Below are 23,168 nucleotides of genomic sequence, written 5' to 3' on the forward strand. Positions count from 1 at the left end.
TGTAGATGAGTCCGTCTGTTATTTTTTCAAAATTCTACTAAAAAGAATGTTTACAAGTAAAGTCTTCAGGCCAAGAATTGACTAATATGTTTGAAAGGGGGCGGGAAGATGTCCACTGATTGCCCAAAACTCTTCTATCTTTCCTTCCTATGACTCATTCGAAATATGGAAAAATCAATTTTGCAGAGAGGGAGTAAAGAGGTGAAGCAAGTAAAAATAGAAAAGTGAAAGAGAGAAAGAGAGAGAGAGAGAGAGAGAGAGAAAGAAGGAAAATAAATGAGGGAGAAATAAAGCTCTAGCGATTTGGTTTTTTTTCTCGTATAAAACGTGGAATTGTACCTATTCTGAATTACACAAAAGTTCCATTGAAAACAGCATTACTGCATTATAATTCTTTATCTTTCGGAAATGAAAATACTGTCACTTTTTGGTCCTTTACGATAATTTCCTCGGCACTTTAATAAAAAAAAGAAATATTACACTGACTTCAAGACGTTACGAGTTACGAGTGACTACCGGTGATTACCGGTGTCAAGCAACTAAGGGACTATCCGTGATGACGTCAGCAGATTAAATTATTTTTGCCCACCGGCCATCTTGTCTTTTAAGACGGTCTTGATTGTACCTATTCTGAATTACACAAAAGTTCCATTGAAAACAGATAAGACACTTGCATATAGAATATTAAATAATATTCATTTTTTTATTAGGATTTTGAAAAAGTTAAATTCAATTATTATGGTATATTTTGGATATTATTTAATAGCCAAACGATACCATAATAATAAACTTTAACTATGGATTGGATGAATTATGGATTGAACATTAAAACTGATTTAAAACTGACTTAAATGTGAACGTCATCTGACCTTATTTTCTTATACAGATTTATTACTACTTACCATAAATTCCACCTGAAGAGACATTGTTCTCTCTCCAAATAAGCCAAGCCAATGCTTGTTTTTGATGCTGCTCTAGAGGAACTTTCAACCCTTTCGGCTCAGGTGATTCATCGCTTTCTTTTGGGCGGGTATCAAGTTGGCTAACAAAAAAGAGGAGACAAAAATTATTATAACGCAACCATTTTTGTTTAACTAAGAAACATAGTGGCTTAAGAAAAACAATCGTTTGCCTTTGGTTTAGATCTTACCTGTTTCTTATGGACTTTTGAATTATTTAATGTTTCTTTCAATTAAATAAAACAATTTCAAACAAGAGAAAAAATAAAACAATTTAAAACAAGAGGATTTGTAATAAAGAAAAGAGGTGAGCTTCCTTCATTGACGGCATAGGTTTGACAGCTGGTCTAGGTTTATATATAGTTATAACCTAAATAGGTTTTCAGCCCGAATAATCAAAAAGAGAAGCAAAAATGATTGGTTTGGTTTGTTTAATGGCATATCAATCATCTATGGATTATTTAATCAAATATAATTCTAAAGGTAGAAAGCAGGAAGCTAATACTCTTGTGTGAAAATATCGCAACCTATGCAAGACTACAGACTGTTTAACTTACCATTCTGTTAATACCAACAATCTTTCTTTTGACAAAATTTGAACGTAAAATGAATGAGAAATGTTGTTTTTCATTTGGTCTCAAGATCTACATTGTATTGATCATTAAAAAAAGTGGACAATTGTATTTCACATGCTCAAAACCATATTTATTTTCTTTCCACTTCTAAAAAGAAAAATAAGATACAACAAAACACTGAAAATTAATTTTGGCTAAATAAATGTGTAAAGATCAAATGCAACAGCAAAAACCCAACAAAGATGGTTGAATTAGTCAAATCCAGAGCAAAAATAATGACATTAAATAAAAGATTTCAAAAACTCTTATTAGAACAACGACAACAAACCCAACTTTTATGGAAACAACAAGAGAAAACAGAATTATAGAAATAAAAGTTAAATCATGGGAAGTAATATATCATTTTCACAAAACGCAGTAATCACAATTTCATTCCTCCCCTCAAAAAAAGATGTGTATAACGTTTTTTTTTTTTACTTACATTCATCTCAAACAAGGCATATTGCCACTTGGCCGTAAAGGGCTACTAATTGGAACCACGATTAACATATTGGTTTACGTTGCATTTAAACTTCTGCATGTCAGTACAGTTTGGGAAGCAGGTAGCAGGAAGGGAATTCCAAAGTCAAGTCGTTCTAGGGAAGAAACTGTTTGAGTAGAATACTTTCTGACATTAAGGTACCTCAACAGTGAAGGGGTGTGATTTTGTTGCTAAGCGGGTTTGTCAGGGTACAATGAGTTAATTAGAGCACGTTCCATTAAAGTACTTGCAAAACAGTGACAGAAATGCAACATTGCGGCGATGGGACAGAGGTTAGCACCTAGTTGACAAAATGGGAGATATTAGATTACAAACTCTTTTCTAGACTCTATGCAAGAGCCCAGATATGGCAACAATACTCCATGCATGGGCGAATGGTGGCCTTGTAGAGGTACAGGATACTCTCAGGTGTGAGTAGTTTTCTAGCACGGTAGAGAGAGCCCACATTCCATGAAGTAGCATTCACAATGTCTTCAATGTATTTGTTCCCGTGAATGTTAATATGACGCGTTTGACGAAAGAATTCTCGAGTAGGGAGTTATTTGTCAGGGTTATCAGTAGTTGGAGACGAGTCTTGTAGTTTAGTCTTACTAGCATTAAATGATACCTTCCATTTACGTCACCATTCCACTAGGGTCTGCAGGTCATTTTCTCAGGATTTAGCCATCGTCATAAATTTGTGTCCGTCGATTCTTCCTCGTGCATGTTATAGAGTGTTGTATCATTAGCAAATATGCCCATCTCGGACTCAATATTATCGAGGAAGTCATTGATGAATATCAGAAATAATAGTGGTCCAAGGATCGACCCCTAAAGCACTCCTGCATTATGCTGCTTGGATGAACGTCCATCAATGGTAACCTGGATGTCCATCCATTTTCAGACGTTGCTCTCTAGTTAAGGGGAGGGTGTTTCGAAATATAGACTCCAAGTCCGTGCATATATCTATCCGAGTCTTTACGGCAGAGAATGGGGATGAAGTTAAGACGGGATTGAGGAGCGTAAGTGCGTTTCACTTAATGATAAAAGATAAGACTTTACATCTTCTATATTATCTCTAAACCCGCAGATATTTGTGAAAGCGAGCCTTAACGGAGGAGGTGAATTGGTTTTGTTTGTCTGCTTCAATCCTGGTATTTGTTGGACTTTCATGAGATTTGGTTTAATTTCAGGTTGGGCAAAGTGGCCCAGTTTGGGCGCCAAGTATACACACACAACAGGTCCATAGCTGGGTCTGTCCAGGAAAGTTGTGGCCTCGTTAAAGCCTACCGGAAATAGCAGCGGGATCCCTTTCCATGCGCGACATGGTACAACAACTATCCTGGTATTATACAACTGATGATAGAACAACAGCTATAAGTGCTACCAAAGAGTTAGAGGACCTGTACTGTCAGTCGGAAACAACATCCATACAAACTGTCAATCAGGTATCCTCAACCTTAAAGAAAAGATTGGCCCAGATCAGCCGAGTGAACACACTTCGGCATGCAAGCAAATCCAATTTGATCAGTTTGTGAGAAAGAGAAAGAAGTTGGGAAGAGGTTCCGGTCGGTACTTGATGGGGATTTTTTGTCCTTTAGTAGGCATGAGTCTAGTCATCATCCTATTAAAGATCTTGTCTTTTTTGTGGGGGGGGGGCTTTATTTGATAGAGTTGTTTTTGCAGGAATTCCATGAATCTTGCCATTTATATATGATATATTTGTGGATTCGGGGGTCTGAACTCAGTATAGGGAACTTTTATATTACTAGTTTTCATTTTTAGTTATCTTTTAGCAGCTGTGTAAAAATTTTTATTCGCTTTCAGTTCTAGGTAGCTGGGAATCCAGCAGAAAAATGGGTGTTTGTGTTTTGAAGTATATAATTTTGAAGTATATAATTTTGAAGTATATAATTTTGAAGTATACAATTTTGAAGTATTCAATTTTTAAGTATATAATTTTGAAGTATATAATTTTGAAGTATATAATTTTGAAGTATATAATTTTGAAGTATACAATTTTGAAGTATTCAATTTTTAAGTATATAATTTTGAAGTATATAATTTTGAAGTATATAATTTTGAAGTATATAAAAAATAAAAAATAAATTAGAATAAATTAGTGTAGTTTTTTTTTAATCTCTACGATATTTTAACTTTTAGACGTAATCCACTACACTAATTTACTCTAATTTATTTTTTTATTTTTTTCTCTCATAAAATGTATATATATATGTATATATGATATCTAATTTACATAAGGAAAACACGTTGCTCTCCCCCATCATTATATATATCCCCAATCCTCCGACTCTCTCGTCAATGACTATCCCTCTTGAAGAAGCCTGAATAAATCGGGCGAAACGTTGAGTATCCAGGTCCTTCCACCTCCATTTTATTTCATATATATATATATATATATATATATATATATATATATATATATATATATACATATATATATATATATATATATATATATATATAAATATATATGTCTAGTTTGGCTATTGTTCTAGTATGTTGTTGCGATTGTCTAATATTCAACGGTTTCAGACCCTAACCCTAACTCTAACCCAGACTGCTTCTTGAAGTTCTATAAGCTTCTAGAACCATTCTGAGTCATTGGTTGTGAATTGTTTCTAGTTCTCTACATAAGATTTTCTGGCAGATCGGAAGCTTTTCTTTTTGGTCTGTATTGGTAATTACTCTCATTAATTGTATTATTACATTTAGTTTTGAGGTAATTTATACGTGATTTCTATGTTAACTTTTTGTCAAAGATTATGCATAGGAATTCATGTTCTTTAACTCTGGATATTTCTTTATTATTAAGTTTCAAAGAAGGATCAAGGAGTAATTTTTCTTGCTAAGAGAAATGTACACATTTGGATTTTGTCTGAAAGAGTATTTAGCCGTTTACGTTGTTCCATTCGCTAAACTTGTTGTACTTGTCGTTTAATAGTGTAGATATGTTTTGGTTTGTAACAGATGAGAAAGTCATATGGGATTCAGAATTTAACAATGCAGTTCATTTTGATATTGAAAAGTGTGGTTGATAATACAATTCTGTGTAGTATTCCCATTTTCTGTTAATATATTTTAGAAAGAGTTCTTCCATATATGATTGAAAAAGAAACAGATGGATATGAAATGTTCTATGTCTGTTGGTAGTCTACCTTTGACTCCAAATTTATTACGTTCTAGCATTATGACATATTGCCATGTAGCACCAAATGCCTTCTCGAAATTAAAAAATGATTGCAATTAAATGTATTTTTTTATGAAGGAATTAAATGGTCAATAGCTGACTGGTTTTGATATTGTTTTGAAATATATCTGTAAACGTCTTTTGGTATTTCTTGTTACGATGGGTGCTTCTATTTGTTTTGCAGTGTTTTTTTTTCTTTTTCTTTCTAAACCCTCGCCGAGGATAACAGCACATCAGCCGTTTGGCGTGGATCTCCATGGAGGCAACACCTGACTTCCTTTTAACAAATGGCAACGATGTTAGAATGCATTGTTGAATATTATTTCTGTTGTTTAACTTATTTGCATTATTTGAACATCAGTAATGTCTCGCATGCAAGCGATTCGGGTTTCGAATATTGAGCTCGGATGCGTTCAACTAATGAGCCCAAATGAGGGTCAAACTCAAGCTGGAGACTAATAGTTTGTTGTCTTTCATGGTTTGTGTGAACTGCGGCAAGGTTTGAGAGGTGGAAATTATAAATCTGTTAAACTTACCTGCGCAATGACTCCATGGCCTCTCACACAACTTGTTGGTGATAGTCTGCAAAGGAGAAGAAAAATCGTTGATATGTCTTTTGACGTAATAATACATGGTTTCAAGTGGACGATAAAAAGCAAATGATGATTTTAGGTAAATCGAATTTAAAAATAAAATAACCAAAGAAACAAAAACATTAAAAAGAATAAACGAAAACTCTTAATTCAAATTGTCAAAATGTAATTCGCAAGAATTTCATTTGATTTAATCGGATTCAGTTGGACAAAGTTCTCCAACTATTTGGGTTAGGGTAAGGGTTTCAGACCAAAGGATTACTCTTATGAGAAATAAACAAACAAACGCGAAGAAAAAGAACAGGCACAACCAAAGGTTGTCCATCCAATCTCCAAAGCGAATTCGCATGCAAGGCCGTGCAACTGTTGCGGCGGATAACATTGTTCCCATAGATGTTTTTTACAGAAACTAAATATGCAATGTGTGTGGCAGGAAAGGCCGCAAATCAACGCATTGTAAAAGGAACAAAAACCACAGGGTCCGACAAACAAGATTCGACAGGAAGTCGAGAAAACCCGGCGGAAATACATCACTGTCAACATCCGCAATAAGATAGTTGAGTTACAGTTGAATTCTGGTTCAGACCTGTCCATTATCAACCTAGAGACATGAAAAAGGTTGACGAAACCAACCATGCGTAAGAGGAAGGAGTTAGAGGTGATAAAGTAAAATTCTAGGGAGGACTGACACTCCCTGTGACGTTAAATGGCATTACCAAAAAGTAAAAGTTTATGTACATAAGATATCCGGAAACCTCTACGGAACAGATTGGGTGAAACGATTTGAATTGTGGGACCAACCTATAAACAAATTCTGCCATAAGGTAGAAGACTCATCTACAGGTGAACAATGACTAAATGGCGAGTTCAAGGAAAAATTTCCAGAAGTTTCCTCAACGGGTCTCGGAAGATGTACTTAGGCTATTGCCAGATTCGAACTGAAGGAAAACGCTCCACCCTTGTTACCTACAAAAGGCCGGAATACTATCGAAAGCCAGCAACAGTGATTGGGCTGCTCCTACAGTATATGTGACCAAGAAGATAAATCAGATTCGTGTATGCGCGCATGTTTCAACGGGTCTGAATGCTGCTCTTAAAGAGTATCACTATCCCCTACCTTCACCAGAGAAGGTATTCAACAAACTAAATATTTTCTAAGGTGGATTTAAGTGACGCGTACTTACAGATCCCCGTAATGTTCTAAAATCCTCTGCATCAGTACGTATAGGGAACTTCACATATCAATCTCCAGTTCTCACTAGCCAATTTTGATTTGTTATTGTTGTACCATGTTATTTGCACTATGATAATATACTTAACTAAAGTAAATGTCTTAAATTAGCAAGACACATGAAAAAAATTTAAATTGCTTAAAATATCTCATTAATGGCATATATAGAAAGAGCTTGATGAGCTAAGAAAAAATCTTTTTAAATTTTAAAGATCTGATTAAAAATTAAAAATAAGAAAGTTATGACTATTTTTGTGCCTCACATGTTTGGATATTTTTCCCTCTTTAAGACCATATACGTTTTGTCACATTTTTTATACTACTTTTTCAGTAAAAATGTTATATCTTTGTTAAAACACAAGATTAAGCAATGAAATTTGTCATCAATGTATTTTTATGACAGGAATCAGAACATGCTACCGAAAATCTCAAGAAATTAATAGTTTTTAAATAATCTACAGTAAATGCACATAAATAGCTTTCAGAATCAAGGTAGTACCTGCGATTTTTCAACAGGTCATCGACACCATGCTGCGCGGCCTTGAATGACACCGTCATTGCCAGTAAATCCACAGCTGAGTATCGCAAACACATACTCGAGGTTTTTTAAAAGAATTCAACGCTTCGGTTTTAAAGTGAAAAAGCAAAGTGTGACTTTCTCATGAACAAGATAAAATACTTAGGTCACATAATTGATAAAAATGGTAGACACCCTGACCCGGAGAAGCAGAAGCAATCAAGAACACGCCTGCTCCCAATAATGCGCACACACTCCAAGGTTTTTTGGGACTAGCTAACTACTACTAAGTCTTCATAATACACTATGATCCAAACTTGAAAATTATAGTAGCGAGCGACGCAAGCTCCTATGGTGTTGGAGCTTGCGTACTTCATACTGCTCGACAGTACCAAAAAGAAAACGATCGCCCATGCATCCAGATCCCTACTATCAGCAGACGCAGGTAGAAAAGTAACCCCCTCGGCATTCCCCGGTCGGGGCGCCTCAGGCAGCAAGCAATAAACTTGCCCCACCGGAAAGCCCGGTGGCAAGGCCTGGGAGGGGACACCTCCTAGGTATTACCCAGGTTGCGTACCTCAGTCCAACAGGTGCTGGGCCGGTTCCCAGCCCCTCACCAGTTGGGCTGAGTGTCAAGTGACGATCCTTGATGTGTACTACCCTGTCTCCCTGCAGCTGAAGCCGCTATGAGACCTTCCCCATCAGAGTCCTAATAGGGGTAATTATTTAAATGCTGCCCACATCAGCATTATGTGGCACAAGGCCGGAAAGTGGGAACCCCGCAGGCTCCACTAAAGAAAGGACACTCCTGCAATTTTTTAAAAATTGCCTGAGTAACCCCGTCGGCACTCCCCGGTCGGAGCGCCTCATGCAGCAAGCAATAAACTTGCCCCACCGGAAAGCCCGGTGGAAAGTCCTGGGAGGGTAGACCTCCTAGGTATTACCCAGGCGGCGTACCTTAGTCCAACAGGTGCTGTCCCGCAGGTAGAAAAGTAGGCACAAAGTATTATATTCGCCGTAACAAACTGTCATAGATACTTACATGGCAGAAAATTTACATTGCAAACAGACCAAAGGCCGTCGCTTAAAACTTTTGGATCCAAAAAAGGCTTACCGGCATATACTGTTAATAGCCTGCTGAGATGAGGTATAATTTTACTGAATTATAATTTAACACTGGAGTACCTGTCATCGAAAAAAATTAGCCATGCTGATAGCCCATCTAGATTGATACGTATGGAACCTTTTTACAAGCTTCTGAAATGACGAACACAACTTCATAAAAGGTAACATTTGCCTTATTTATTTTGATGTTTTCTTTTATCGATGTTTTTTTATTTAATTTTTATTTTGTTTTCTTTTTATTTTGTGTTTCCTTTTATTAAGCTTTTCCTTTTTTATTTTGATGTTTTCTTTTTTATTTTTTTTTGTCTTTTATTTAATTTTTATTTTGTTTTCTTTTTATTTTAGGTTTCCTTTTATTTAGCTTTTCCTTTTTTATTTTGATGTTTTCTATTTTAATTTTTTTGTCTTTTATTTAATTTTTATTTCGTTTTCTTTTTATTTTGAGTTTCCTTTTATTAAGCTTTTCCTTTTTTATTTTGATGTTTTCTTTTTTAATTTTTTTTGTATTTTATTTAATTTTTATTTTGTTTTCTTTTTATTTTAGGTTTCCTTTTATTAAGCTTTTACTTGTTTGTTTTGATGTTTTCTTTTTTATTTTTTTATCTTTTATTTAATTTTTATTTTGTTTTCTTTTTATTTTGTGTTTCCTTTTATTAAGCTTTTCCTTTTTTATTTTGATGCTTTCTTTTTTAATTTTTTTTATCTTTTATTTAATTTTTATTTTGTTTTCTTTTTATTTTGAGTTTCCTTTTATTAAGCTTTTCCTTTTTTATTTTGATGTTTTCTATTTTAATTTTTTTGTCTTTTATTTAATTTTTATTTTGTTTTCTTTTTATTTTAGGTTTCCTTTTATTAAGCTTTTCCTTTTTTATTTTGATGGTTTTTTTGTCTTTTATTTAATTTTTATTTTGTTTTCTTTTTATTTTGTGTTTCCTTTTATTAATCTTTTCCTTTTTTATTTTGATGTTTTTTTTTATTTTTTTGTCTTTTATTTAATTTTTATTTTGTTTTCTTTTTATTTTAGGTTTCCTTTTAATTATCTTTTCCTTTTTTATTTTGATGTTTTTTTATTTTTGTTGTCTTTCCCTTTTTTATTTGGATGTTTTCTTTTTTTAATTTGTTGTTGTTTATTTTGTGTTTCGTTTTCATTTTGTGTTTCCTTTTATAAGCTTTTCCTATTTTATTTTGATGTTGTCTTTTTAAAATTTTTTGTCTTTTATTTAATTTTTATTTTATTTTTTTTTTATTTTGTGTTTCCTTTTATTAAGCTTTTACTTGTTTGTTTTGATGTTTTCTTTTTTATTTTTTTTGTTTTTTATTTTGTTTTTCTTTTTATTTTGTGGTTCCTTTTATTAAGCTTTTCCTTTTTTATTTTGATGTTTTCTTTTTACGTTTTTTTTTGTCTTTTATTTAATTTTATTTTGTTTTCTTTTTATTTTGTGTTTCCTTTTATTAAGCTTTTCCTTTTGTATTTTGATGTTTTTTTTAAATTTTTTTGTCTTTTATTTAATTTCTGTTTTAATTTTTTTGTTTTTTATTTTCTTTTTATTTTGTGGTTCCTTTTATTAAGCTTTTCCTTTTTTATTTTGATGTTTTCTTTTTACATTTTCTTTTGTCTTTTATTTAATTTTTATTTTGTTTTCTTTTTATTTTGTGTTTCCTTTTATTAAGCTTTTCCTTTTTTATTTTGATGTTTTCTTTTTTAATTTTTTTTGTCTTTTATTAAATTTTTATTTTGTTTTTCTTTTTATTTTGTGTTTCCTTTTATTAAGCTTTTCCTTTTTATTTAGATGTTTTCTTTTTTTCTTTTTTTCTTTTTTATTTTGTTTTTATTTTTATTTTGTGGTTCCTTTTATAAGGCTTTTCCTTTTTTATTTTGATGTTTTCTTTTTACATTTTCTTTTGTCTTTTATTTAATTTTTATATTGTTTTCTTTTTATTTTAGGTTTCCTTTTATTAAGCTTTTCCTTTTTAATTTTGATGTTTTCTTTTTTAATTTTTTTGTTTTTTACTTAATTTTTATTTTGTTTTCTTTTTATTTTGTGTTTCCTTTTATTAAGCTTTTCCTTTTTATTTTGATGCTTTCTTTTTTTAATTTTTTTTGTCTTTTATTAAATTTTTATTTTGTTTTTCTTTTTATTTTGTGTTTCCTTTTATTAAGCTTTTCCTTTTTTATTTTAATGTTGTCTTTTTTTTTATTTTGTTTTTATTTTTATTTTGTGTTTCCTTTTATATGGCTTTTCCTTTTTTATTTTGATGTTTTCTTTTTTAAATTTTTTTGTCTTTTATTTAATTTTTATTTTGATTTCTTTTCATTTTGTGTTTCCTTTTATTACGCTTTTCCTTTTTTATTTTGATGTTGTCTTTTTAATTTATTTTGTCTTTTATTTAAGTTTTATTTTGTTTTCTTTTTATTTTAGGTTTCCTTTTATTAAGCTTTTACTTTTTATTTTGATGTTTGCTCTTTTAATTTTTTTTGTCTTTTATTTAAGTTTTATTTTGTTTTCTTTTTATTTTGTGTTTCCTTTTATTAAGCTTTTCCTTTTTTATTTTGATGTTTTCTTTTGGTAATATTTTTTTGTCTTTTATTTAATTTTACTGTTGTTTTCTTTTTATTTTGTGTTTCCTTTTATTAAGCTTTTCCTTTTTAATTTTGATGTTTTCATTTTTCATTTTTTGTTGTCTTTTTTCAATTTTAATTTTGTTTTCTTTTTATTTTGTGTTTCCTTTTAATTTTTTTTTCATTTTTTATTTTGTGTTTCCTCCTAATTTTTTTTTTTTCATTTTTATTTTGTTTTCTTTTTATTTTAGGTTACATTTTATTAAGCTTTTCCTTTTTTATTTTAATGTTTGCTTTTTTATTTTTTTTTTGTCTTTTATTTAATTTTTATTTTGTTTTCTTTTTATTTTAGGTTTCCTTTTATTAAGCTTTTCCTTTTTTTATTTTGATGTTTTCTTTTTTAATTTTTTGTCTTTTATTTAATTTTTATTTTGTTTTCTTTTATTTCAGGTTACCTTTTTTAAAGCTTTTCCTTTTTTATTTTGTTGTGTTCTTTTTTAATTTTTTGTCTTTTATTTAATTTTTATTTTCTTTTTTTTTTAGGTTTCCTTTTATTAAGCTTTTCCTTTTTTATTTTGATGTTTTCTTTTTTAATTTTTTTGTCTTTTATTTAATTTTTATTTTATTTTATTTTTATTTTGTGTTTCCTTTTATTAAGCTTTTCCTTTTTTATTTTGATGTTTTTTTTTACATTTTTTTGTCTTTTATTTAATTTTTATTTTGTTTTCTTTTTATTTTGAGTTTCCTTTTATTAAGCTTTTCCTTTTTTATTTTGATGTTTTCTATTTTAATTTTTTTGTCTTTTATTTAATTTTTATTTTGTTTTCTTTTTATTTTAGGTTTCCTTTTATTAAGCTTTTCCTTTTTTTATTTTGATGTTTGCTTTTTTATTTTTTTTTTGTCTTTTATTTAATTTTTATTTTGTTTTCTTTTTATTTTAGGTTTCCTTTTATTAAGCTTTTCCTTTTTTATTTTGATGTTTTCTTTTTTAATTTTTTTGTCTTTTCTTTAATTTTTATTTTGTTTTCTTTTTATTTTGTGTTTCCTTTTATTAAGCTTTTCCTTTTTATTTTGATGTTTGCTCTTTTAATTTTTTTTGTCTTTTATTTAAGTTTTATTTTGTTTTCTTTTTATTTTGTGTTTCCTTTTATTAAGCTTTTCCTTTTTTATTTTGATGTTTTCTTTTGGTAATATTTTTTTGTCTTTTATTTAATTTTACTGTTGTTTTCTTTTTATTTTGTGTTTCCTTTTATTAAGCTTTTCCTTTTTAATTTTGATGTTTTCATTTTTCATTTTTTGTTGTCTTTTTTCAATTTTAATTTTGTTTTCTTTTTATTTTGTGTTTCCTTTTAATTTTTTTTTTCATTTTTTATTTTGTGTTTCCTCCTAATTTTTTTTTGTCTTTTATTTTGTTTTCTTTTTATTTTAGGTTACATTTTATTAAGCTTTTCCTTTTTTATTTTAATGTTTGCTTTTTTAATTTTTTTTGTCTTTTATTTAATTTTTATTTTGTTTTCTTTTTATTTTAGGTTTCCTTTTATTAAGCTTTTCCTTTTTTATTTTGATGTTTTCTTTTTTAATTTTTTGTCTTTTATTTAATTTTTATTTTGTTTTCTTTTATTTCAGGTCACCTTTTTTAAAGCTTTTCCTTTTTTATTTTGATGTTTTCTTTTTTAATTTTTTGTCTTTTATTTAATTTTTATTTTCTTTTTTTTTAGGTTTCCTTTTATTAAGCTTTTCCTTTTTTATTTTGATGTTTTCTTTTTTAATTTTTTTGTCTTTTATTTAATTTTTATTTTATTTTCTTTTTATTTTGTGTTTCCTTTTATTAAGCTTTTCCTTTTTGTTTTGATGTTTTCTTTTTTAATTTTTTTTGTCTTTTATTTAATTTTTATTTTGTTTTTCTTTTTATTTAAGGTTACCTTTGATTAAGCTTTTCCTTTTTTATTTTGATGTTTTCTTTTTACATTTTCTTTTGTCTTTTATTAAATTTTTATTTTGTTTTCTTTTTATTTTGTGTTTCCTTTTATAACGCTTTTCCTTTTTTATTTTGATGTTTTCCTTTTTTAATTTTTTTTGTCTTTTATTTAATTTTTATTTTGTTTTTCTTTTTATTTTGTGTTTCCTTTTATATGGCTTTTCTTTTTTTATTTTGATGTTTTCTTTTTTAATTTTTTTTGTCTCTTATTTAATTTTTATTTTGTTTTCTTTTTATTTTGTGTTTCCTTTTATTAAGCTTTTCCTTTTTTATTTTGATGTTGTTTTTTTTTAATTTTTTTTGTCTTTTATTTAATTTTTATTTTGTTTTCTTTTTATTTTGTGTTTCCTTTAATTAAGCTTTTCCTTTTTTTTTTTTTTGATGTTGTCTTTTTAAATTTTTTTTGTTTTTTATTTTGTTTTTCTTTTTATTTTGTGTTTCCTTTTATTAAGATTTTCCTTTTTTATTTTGATGTTGTCTTTTTAACTTTTTTTTTAATTTTGTTTTTCGTTTTATTTTGTGTTTCCTTTTATATGGCTTTTCCTTTTTTATTTTGATGTTCTCTTTTATAATTTTTTTTGTCTTTTATTCAATTTTTATTTTGTTTTTCTTTTTATTTCGTGTTTCCTTTTATTACGCTTTTTGTTTTTATTTTGATGTGTTCTTTTTTTTTGTCTTTTATTTAATTTTTATTTTGTTTTCTTTTTATATAAGTTTTTTTTGTTTATATTAGGTTTTCTTTTTATTTTGTGTTTCCTTTTCTTTTGGATGTTTTCTTTTTTTTTCTTTTATTTAATTTTTTTTTTATTTTATGTTACCTTTCATTAAGCTTTTCCTTTTTTATTTTGATGTTTTCTTTTTAATTTTGTTTTGTTTTTTATTTAATTTTTTTGTTTTCTTTTTATTTTAGGTTTCCTTTTATGAAGCTTTTCCTTATTTATTTTGATGTTATTTTATTTTTTTTGTCTTTTATTTAATTTTTATTTGTTTTCTTTTTATTTTAGGTTTCCTTTTATTAATCTTTTCCTTTTTTATTTTTATGTTTTTTTTTTATTTTTTGTCTTTTATTTAATTTTTATTTTGTTTTCTTTTTATTTTAGGTTTCCTTTTTTTAATCATTTCCGTTTAGTTTTTGATGTTTTCTTTTTCAATTTTTTTTGTCTTTTATTTAATTTTTATTTTATTTTATTTTTATTTTAGGTTTCCTTTTATTAAGCTTTTCCTTTTTTATTTTGATGTTTTCTTTTTTAATTTTTTTTGTCTTTTATTTAATTTTTATTTTTTTTTATTTTTATTTTAGGTTTCCTTTTATTAAGCTTTTCCTTTTTTATTTTGATGTTTTCTTTTTCAATTTTTTGTGTCTTTTATTTAATTTTTGTTTCGTTTTCTTTTTATTTTAGGTTTCCTTTTATTAAGCTTTTCATTTTCTATTTTGATGTTTTCTTTTTTAATTTTTTTTGTCTTTTATTTAATTTTTATTTTGTTTTCTTTTTATTTTGTGTTTCCTTTTATTAATCTTTTCCTTTTTTATTTTGATGTTTTTTTTATTTTTTTTGTCTTTTATTTAATTTTTATTTTGTTTTTCTTTTTATTTAAGGTTACCTTTGATTAAGCTTTTCCTTTTTTATTTTGATGTTTTCTTTTTACATTTTCTTTCGTCTTTTATTAAATGTTTATTTTGTTTTCTTTTCATTTTGTGTTTCCTTTTATTAAGCTTTTCCTTTTTTATTTTGATGTTTTCTTTTTCAATTTTTTTTGTCTTTTATTTAATTTTATTTTGTTTTCTTTTTATTTTAGGTTTCCTTTTATTAATCTATTCCTTTTTTATTTTGATGTTTTTTTTTCTTTTTTGTCTTTTATTTAATTTTTATTTTGTTTTCTTTTTATTTTAGGTTTCCTTTTATTAATCTTTTCCTTTTTTATGTTGATGTTTTTTTTTTTTGTCTTTTATTTAATTTTTAATTTATTTTCTTTTTATTTTAGGTTTCCTTTTATTAATCTTGTCCTTTTTTATTTTGATGTTTTTTTTTATTTTTTTGTCTTTTATTTAATTTTTATTTTGTTTTCTTTTTATTTTAGGTTTCCTTTTATTAATCTTTTCCTTTTTATTGTGATGTTTTTTTTTGTTTTTTTTGTCTTTTATTTAATTTTTATTTTGTTTTCTTTTTATTTTAGGTTTCCTTTTATTAATCTGTTCCTTTTTATTGTGATGTTTTTTTTTTGTTTTTTTTGTCTTTTATTTAATTTTTATTTTGTTTTCTTTTTATTTTAGGTTTCCTTTTATTAATCTTTTCCTTTTTTGTTTTGATGTTTTTTTTATTTTTTTTGTCTTTTATTTAATTTTTATTTGTGTTTTCTTTTTATTTTAGGTTTCCTTTTATTAAGCTTTTCCTTTTTTATTTTGATGTTTTTTTTCATTTTTTTGTCTTTTATTTAATTTTTATTTTGTTTACTTTTTATTTTAGGTTTCCTTTTATTAATCTTTTCCTTTTTTGTTTTGATGTTTTTTTTTATTTTTTTGTCTTTTATTGTATTTTTATTTTGTTTTCTTTTTATTTTAGGTTTCCTTTTATTAATCTTTTCCTTTTTTGTTTTGATGTTTTTTTTTATTTTTTTGTCTTTTATTGTATTTTTATTTTGTTTTCTTTTTATTTTAGGTTTCCTTTTATTAATCTTTTCCTTTTTTATTTTGATGTTTTTTTTTCTTTTTGTCTTTTATTTAATTTTTATTTTGTTTTCTTTTTATTTTAGGTTTCCTTTTATTAATCTATTCCTTTTTTATTTTGATGTATTTTTTTTATTTTTTTGTCTTTTATTTAATTTTTATTTTGTTTTCTTTTTATTTTAGGTTTCCTTTTATTAATCTTTTCCTTTTTTATTTTTATGTTTTTTTTTTATTTTTTGTCTTTTATTTAATTTTTATTTTGTTTTCTTTTTATTTTAGGTTTCCTTTTTTTAATCATTTCCGTTTAGTTTTTGATGTTTTCTTTTTCAATTTTTTTGTCTTTTATTTAATTTTTATTTTGTTTTCTTTTTATTTTAGGTTTCCTTTTATTAATCTTTTCCTTTTTTATTTTGATGTTTTTTTTATTTTTTTGTCTTTTATTGTATTTTTATTTTGTTTTCTTTTTATTTTGTGTTTCCTTTTATTAATCTTTTCCTTTTTTATTTTGATGTTTTCTTTTTTATTTTTTTGTCTTTTATTTAATTTTTATTTTGTTTTCTTTTTATTTTAGGTTTCCTTTTATTAATCTTTTCCTTTTTTATTTTGATGTTTTTTTTTCTTTTTTGTCTTTTATTTAATTTTTAATTTATTTTCTTTTTATTTTAGGTTTCCTTTTATTAATCTTTTCCTTTTTTATTTTGATGTTTTTTTTTATTTTTTTGTCTTTTATTTAATTTTTATTTTGTTTTCTTTTTATTTTAGGTTTCCTTTTATTAATCTTTTCCTTTTTATTGTGATGTTTTTTTTGTTTTTTTTTTGTCTTTTATTTAATTTTTATTTTGTTTTCTTTTTATTTTAGGTTTCCTTTTATTAATCTTTTCCTTTTTGGTTTTGATGTTTTTTTTATTTTTTTTGTCTTTTATTTAATTTTTATTTGTGTTTTCTTTTTATTTTAGGTTTCCTTTTATTAATCTTTTCCTTTTTTATTTTGATGCTTTTTTTTATTTTTTTGTCTTTTATTGTATTTTTATTTTGTTTTCTTTTTATTTTAGGTTTCCTTTTATTAATCTTTTCCTTTTTTGTTTTGATGTTTTTTTTTATTTTTTTGTCTTTTATTTAATTTTTATTTTGTTTTCTTTTTATTTTAGGTTTCCTTTTATTAATCTTTTCCTTTTTTATTTTGATGTTTTTTTTTATTTTTTTGTCTTTTATTGTATTTTTATTTTGTTTTCTTTTTATTTTAGGTTTCCTTTTATTAATCTTTTCCTTTTTTATTTTGATGTTTTCTTTTTTATTTTTTTGTCTTTTATTTAATTTTTATTTTGTTTTCTTTTTATTTTAGGTTTCCTTTTATTAATCTTTTCCTTTTTTATTTTGATGTTTTTTTTAATTTTTTTGTCTTTTATTGTATTTTTATTTTGTTTTCTTTTTATTTTAGGTTTCCTTTTATTAATCTTTTCCTTTTTTATTTTGATGTTTTTTTTTATTTTTTTGTCTTTTCTTTAATTTTTATTTTGTTTTCTTTTTATTTTAGGTTTCCTTTTATTAATCTTTTCCTTTTTTATTTTGATGTTTTTTTTTTATTTTTTTGTCTTTTATTGTATTTTTATTTTGTTTTCTTTTTATTTTAGGTTTCCTTTTATTAATCTTTTCCTTTTTTATTTTGATGTTTTTTTTTTGTTTTTTTTTGTCTTTTATTTAATTTTTATTTTGTTTTCTTTTTATTTTAGGTTTCCTTTTATTAATCTTTTCCTTTTTTATTTTGATGTTTTTTTTTATTTTTTTGTCTTTTATTGTATTTTTATTTTGTTTTCTTTTTATTTTAGGTTTCCTTTTATTAATCTTTTCCTTTTTTATTTTGATGTTTTTTTTTATTTTTTTGTCTTTTATTTAATTTTTATTTTGTTTTCTTTTTATTTTAGGTTTCCTTTTATTAATCTTTTCCTTTTTTATTTTGATGTTTTTTTTTCTTTTTTGTCTTTTATTTAATTTTTATTTTGTTTTCTTTTTATTTTAGGTTTCCTTTTATTAATCTTTTCCTTTTTTATTTTGATGTTTTTTTAATTTTTTTTGTCTTTTATTTAATTTTTATTTTGTTTTCTTTTTATTTTAGGTTTCCTTTTATTAATCTTTTCCTTTTTTATTTTGATGTTTTTTTATTTTTTTGTCTTTTATTTAATTTTTATTTTGTTTTCTTTTTATTTTAGGTTTCCTTTTATTAATCTTTTCCTTTTTATTTTGATGTTTTTTTAATTTTATTTGTCTTTTATTTAATTTTTATTTTGTTTACTTTTTATTTTAGGTTTCCTTTTATTAAGCTTTTCCTCTTTTATTTTGATGTTTTTTTTTATTTTTTTTGTCTTTTATTTAATTGTTATTTGTGTTTTCTTTTTATTTTAGGTTTCCTTTTATTAATATTTTCCTTTTTATTTTGATGTTTTTTTATTTTTTTTGTCTTTTATTTAATTTTTATTTTGTTTTCTTTTTATTTTAGGTTTTCTTTTCATAAAGATTTTCCTTTTTTATTTTGATTTTTTCTTTTTTATTTGTTGTCTTTTATTTAATTTTTATTTTGTTTTCTTTTTATTTTAGGTTTCCTTTTATTAATCTTTTCCTTTTTTATTTTGATGTTTTTTTATTTTTTTGTCTTTTATTTAATTTTTATTTTGTTTTCTTTTTATTTTAGGTTTCCTTTTATTAAGCTTTTCCTTTTTTATTTTGATGTTTTTTTATTTTTTTGTCTTTTATTTAATTTTTATTTTGTTTTATTTTTATTTTAGGTTTCCTTTTATTAATCTGTTCCTTTTTATTGTGATGTTTTTTTTTGGTTTTTTTTGTCTTTTATTTAATTTTTGTTTTGTTTTATTTTTATTTTAGGTTTCCTTTTATTAATCTTTTCCTTTTTATTTTGATGTTTTTTTTTTGTCTTTTATTTAATTTTTATTTTGTTTTCTTTTTATTTTAGGTTTCCTTTTATTAAGCTTTTCCTTTTTTATTTTGATGTTTTCTTTTTTATTTTTTTGTCTTTTATTTAATTTTTATTTTGTTTTCTTTTTATTTTAGGTTTCCTTTTATTAATCTTTTCCTTTTTTATTTTGATGTTGTCTTTTTTAATTTTTTTTGTCTTTTCTTTAATTTTTATTTTGTTTTCTTTTTATTTTAGGTTTCTTTTATTAAGCTTTTTCTTTTTTATTTTGATGTTTTTTTTATTTGTTTCGTCTTTTATTTAATTTTTATTTTGTTTTCTTTTTATTTTGTGTTTCCTTTTATTAAGCTTTTCTTTTTTTATTTTGATGTTTTTTTTTTATTTTATTTGTCCTTCATTTAATTTTTATGTTGTTTTCTTTTTATTTTAGGTTTCCTTTAGATTATCTTTTCTTTTTTTATTTTAATGTTTTTTTTATTTTTGTTGTCTTTTATTCAAGTTTTATTTTGTTTTCTTTTTATTGTTGGTTTCCTTTTATTAAGCTTTTCCTTTTTAATTTTGATGTTTTCTTTTTCAATTTTTTTTTGTCTTTTATTTAATTTTTATTTTGTTTTCTTTTATTTTAGGTTTCCTTTTATTAAGTTTTTTCTTTTTTATTTTGATGTTTTCTTTTTTAATTTTATTTTTATGTTTTATTTAATTTTTATTTTGTGTTTCCTTTTATAAAACTTTTCTTTTTTTTTATGTTTTCTTTTATCGATTTTTATTTTTTTATTTTATTGTTTAAATTTTTATTGCTTTGATGTTTTCTTTGTTTATTCTTTTTTTCTTTTCTTTTATTAAATTTTTATTTTGTTTTCTTTTTATTTTAAGTTTTCTTTTTATTAAGCTTTTCCTTTCTTATTTTGATGTTTTCTTTTTTTAATTTTTTTTGTCTTTTATTTAATTTTTATTTTGTTTTCTTTTTATTTTGTGTTTCCTTTTATTAAGCTTTTCCTTTTTTATTTTGATGTTTTCTTTTTTAATTTTTTTGGAGTCTTTTATTTAATTTTTATTTTGTTTTCTTTTTAGTTTAGGTTTTCTTTTATTAAGCTTTTTCTTTTTTATTTTGATGTTTTCTTTTTTAATTTTTTTTGTCTTTTATTTAATTTTTATTTTGTTTTCTTTTTATTTTGTGTTTCCTTTTATTAAGCTTTTCCTTTTTTTATTTTGATGTTTTCTTTTTTCATTTTTTTGTCTTTTCTTTAATTTTTATTTTGTTTTCTTTTTATTTTAGGTTTCCTTTTATTAAGCTTTTCTTTTTTATTTTCATGTTTTCTTTTTTAAATTTTTAAATCGAGAGACGGTTTAGGAGAATGTTGTTGACAGATACACAATGTTAATAGATAGTTATTTAATTGTTGCTGTTTATTGATTAATTTATGTATTTTATTTAATAGATAGTTATTTTAATTGTTGCTGTTTATTGATTAATTTATGTATTTTATTTAATAGATAGTTATTTAATTGTTGCTGTTTATTGATTAATTTATGTATTTTATTTAATAGATAGTTATTTTAATTGTTGCTGTTTATTGATTTTTTTATGTATTTTATATAATAGATAGTTATTTTTATTGTTTCTGTTTATTGATTAATTTATTTTTTTTTTTTTGATAGATAGTTATTTAATTGTTGCTGTTTATTGATTAATTTATGTATTTTATTTAATAGATAGTTATTTTAATTGTTGCTGTTTATTGATTTTTTTATGTATTTTATATAATAGATAGTTATTTTTATTGTTTCTGTTTATTGATTAATTTATGTATTTTATTTAATAGATAGTTATTTAATTGTTGCTGTTTATTGATTAATTTATGTATTTTATTTAATAGATAGTTATTTTAATTGTTGCTGTTTATTGATTTTTTTATGTATTTTATATAATAGATAGTTATTTTTATTGTTTCTGTTTATTGATTTATTTATGTATTTTATTTAATAGATAGTTATTTTAATTGTTGCTGTTTATTGATTTTTTTATGTATTTTATTTAATAGATAGTTATTTTAATTGTTTCTGTTTATTGATTTATTTATTTATTTTTTTGATAGATAGTTATTTGAATTGTTGCTGTTTATTGATTTATTTATGTATTTTATTTAATAGATAGTTATTTTAATTGTTGCTGTTTATTGATTTATTTATGTATTTTGTTTAATACATAGTTATTTTAATTGTTTCTGTTTATTGATTAATTTATGTATTTTATTTAATAGATAGTTATTTAATTGTTGCTGTTTATTGATTAATTTATGTATTTTATTTAATAGATAGTTATTTTAATTGTTGCTGTTTATTGATTTTTTTATGTATTTTATATAATAGATAGTTATTTTTATTGTTTCTGTTTATTGATTAATTTATGTATTTTATTTAATAGATAGTTATTTAATTGTTGCTGTTTATTGATTAATTTATGTATTTTATTTAATAGATAGTTATTTTAATTGTTGCTGTTTATTGATTTTTTTATGTATTTTATATAATAGATAGTTATTTTTATTGTTTCTGTTTATTGATTTATTTATGTATTTTATTTAATAGATAGTTATTTTAATTGTTGCTGTTTATTGATTTTTTTATGTATTTTATTTAATACATAGTTATTTTAATTGTTTCTGTTTATTGATTTATTTATTTATTTTTTTGATAGATAGTTATTTGAATTGTTGCTGTTTATTGATTTATTTATGTATTTTATTTAATAGATAGTTATTTTAATTGTTGCTGTTTATTGATTTATTTATGTATTTTGTTTAATACATAGTTATTTTAATTGTTTCTGTTTATTGATTAATTTATGTATTTTATTTAATAGATAGTTATTTAATTGTTGCTGTTTATTGATTAATTTATGTATTTTATTTAATAGATAGTTATTTTAATTGTTGCTGTTTATTGATTTTTTTATGTATTTTATATAATAGATAGTTATTTTTATTGTTTCTGTTTATTGATTAATTTATGTATTTTATTTAATAGATAGTTATTTAATTGTTGCTGTTTATTGATTAATTTATGTATTTTATTTAATAGATAGTTATTTTAATTGTTGCTGTTTATTGATTTTTTTATGTATTTTATATAATAGATAGTTATTTTTATTGTTTCTGTTTATTGATTTATTTATGTATTTTATTTAATAGATAGTTATTTTAATTGTTGCTGTTTATTGATTTTTTTATGTATTTTATTTAATACATAGTTATTTTAATTGTTTCTGTTTATTGATTTATTTATTTATTTTTTTGATAGATAGTTATTTGAATTGTTGCTGTTTATTGATTTATTTATGTATTTTATTTAATAGATAGTTATTTTAATTGTTGCTGTTTATTGATTTATTTATGTATTTTGTTTAATACATAGTTATTTTAATTGTTTCTGTTTATTGATTAATTTATGTATTTTATTTAATAGATAGTTATTTTAATTTTTTCTGTTTATTGATTTATTTATGTATTTTGTTTAATAGATAGTTATTTTAATTGTTTCTGTTTATTGATGTATTTATGTATTTTGTTTAATAGATAGTTATTTTAATTGTTTCTGTTTATTGATTTATTTATGTATTTTGTTTAATAGATAGTTATTTTAATTGTTTCTGTTTATTGATGTATTTATGTATTTTGTTTAATAGATAGTTATTTTAATTGTTTCTGTTTATTGATTTATTTTTTTTTTTGATAGATAGTTATTTGAATTGTTGCTGTTTATTGATTAATTTATGTATTTTATTTAATAGATAGTTATTTTAATTGTTTCTGTTTATTGATTAATTTATGTATTTTATTTAATAGATAGTTATTTTAATTGTTTCTGTTTATTGATTTATTTATGTATTTTGTTTAATAGATAGTTATTTTAATTGTTTCTGTTTATTGATGTATTTATGTATTTTATTTAATAGATAGTTATTTTAATTGTTTCTGTTTATTGATTTATTTATGTATTTTGTTTAATAGATAGTTATTTTAATTGTTGCTGTTTATTGATGTATTTATGTATTTTATTTAATAGATAGTTATTTTAATTGTTTCTGTTTATTGATTAATTTATGTATTTTATTTAATAGATAGTTATTTTAATTGTTTCTGTTTATTGATTTATTTATGTATTTTGTTTAATAGATAGTTATTTTAATTGTTTCTGTTTATTGATGTATTTATGTATTTTATTTAATAGATAGTTATTTTAATTGTTTCTGTTTATTGATTAATTTATGTATTTTATTTAATAGATAGTTATTTTAATTGTTTCTGT

General features: G+C 23.4%; 1 long non-coding RNA gene across 1 annotated transcript in view; it reads right to left on the reverse strand.

The window, feature by feature from the left end:
• Nucleotides 1-930: 930 nt before the first annotated feature.
• The window catches only part of LOC145271160 (uncharacterized), a 40,804-nt gene continuing 18,566 nt past the window's right edge, over nt 931-23,168 (reverse strand). The window contains exons 3-4 of the long non-coding RNA XR_013865716.1: nt 5,802-5,847; nt 931-1,042 (exon numbers count right to left, since the gene is read on the reverse strand). This is a non-coding gene — a long non-coding RNA (uncharacterized LOC145271160). The remainder of the gene's footprint in view (nt 1,043-5,801; nt 5,848-23,168) is intronic.

Source organism: Euprymna scolopes, chromosome 46 (assembly GCF_053919585.1).
Source record: "Euprymna scolopes isolate OS-2025 chromosome 46, ASM5391958v1, whole genome shotgun sequence".
NCBI lineage: Eukaryota > Metazoa > Mollusca > Cephalopoda > Sepiida > Sepiolidae > Euprymna > Euprymna scolopes.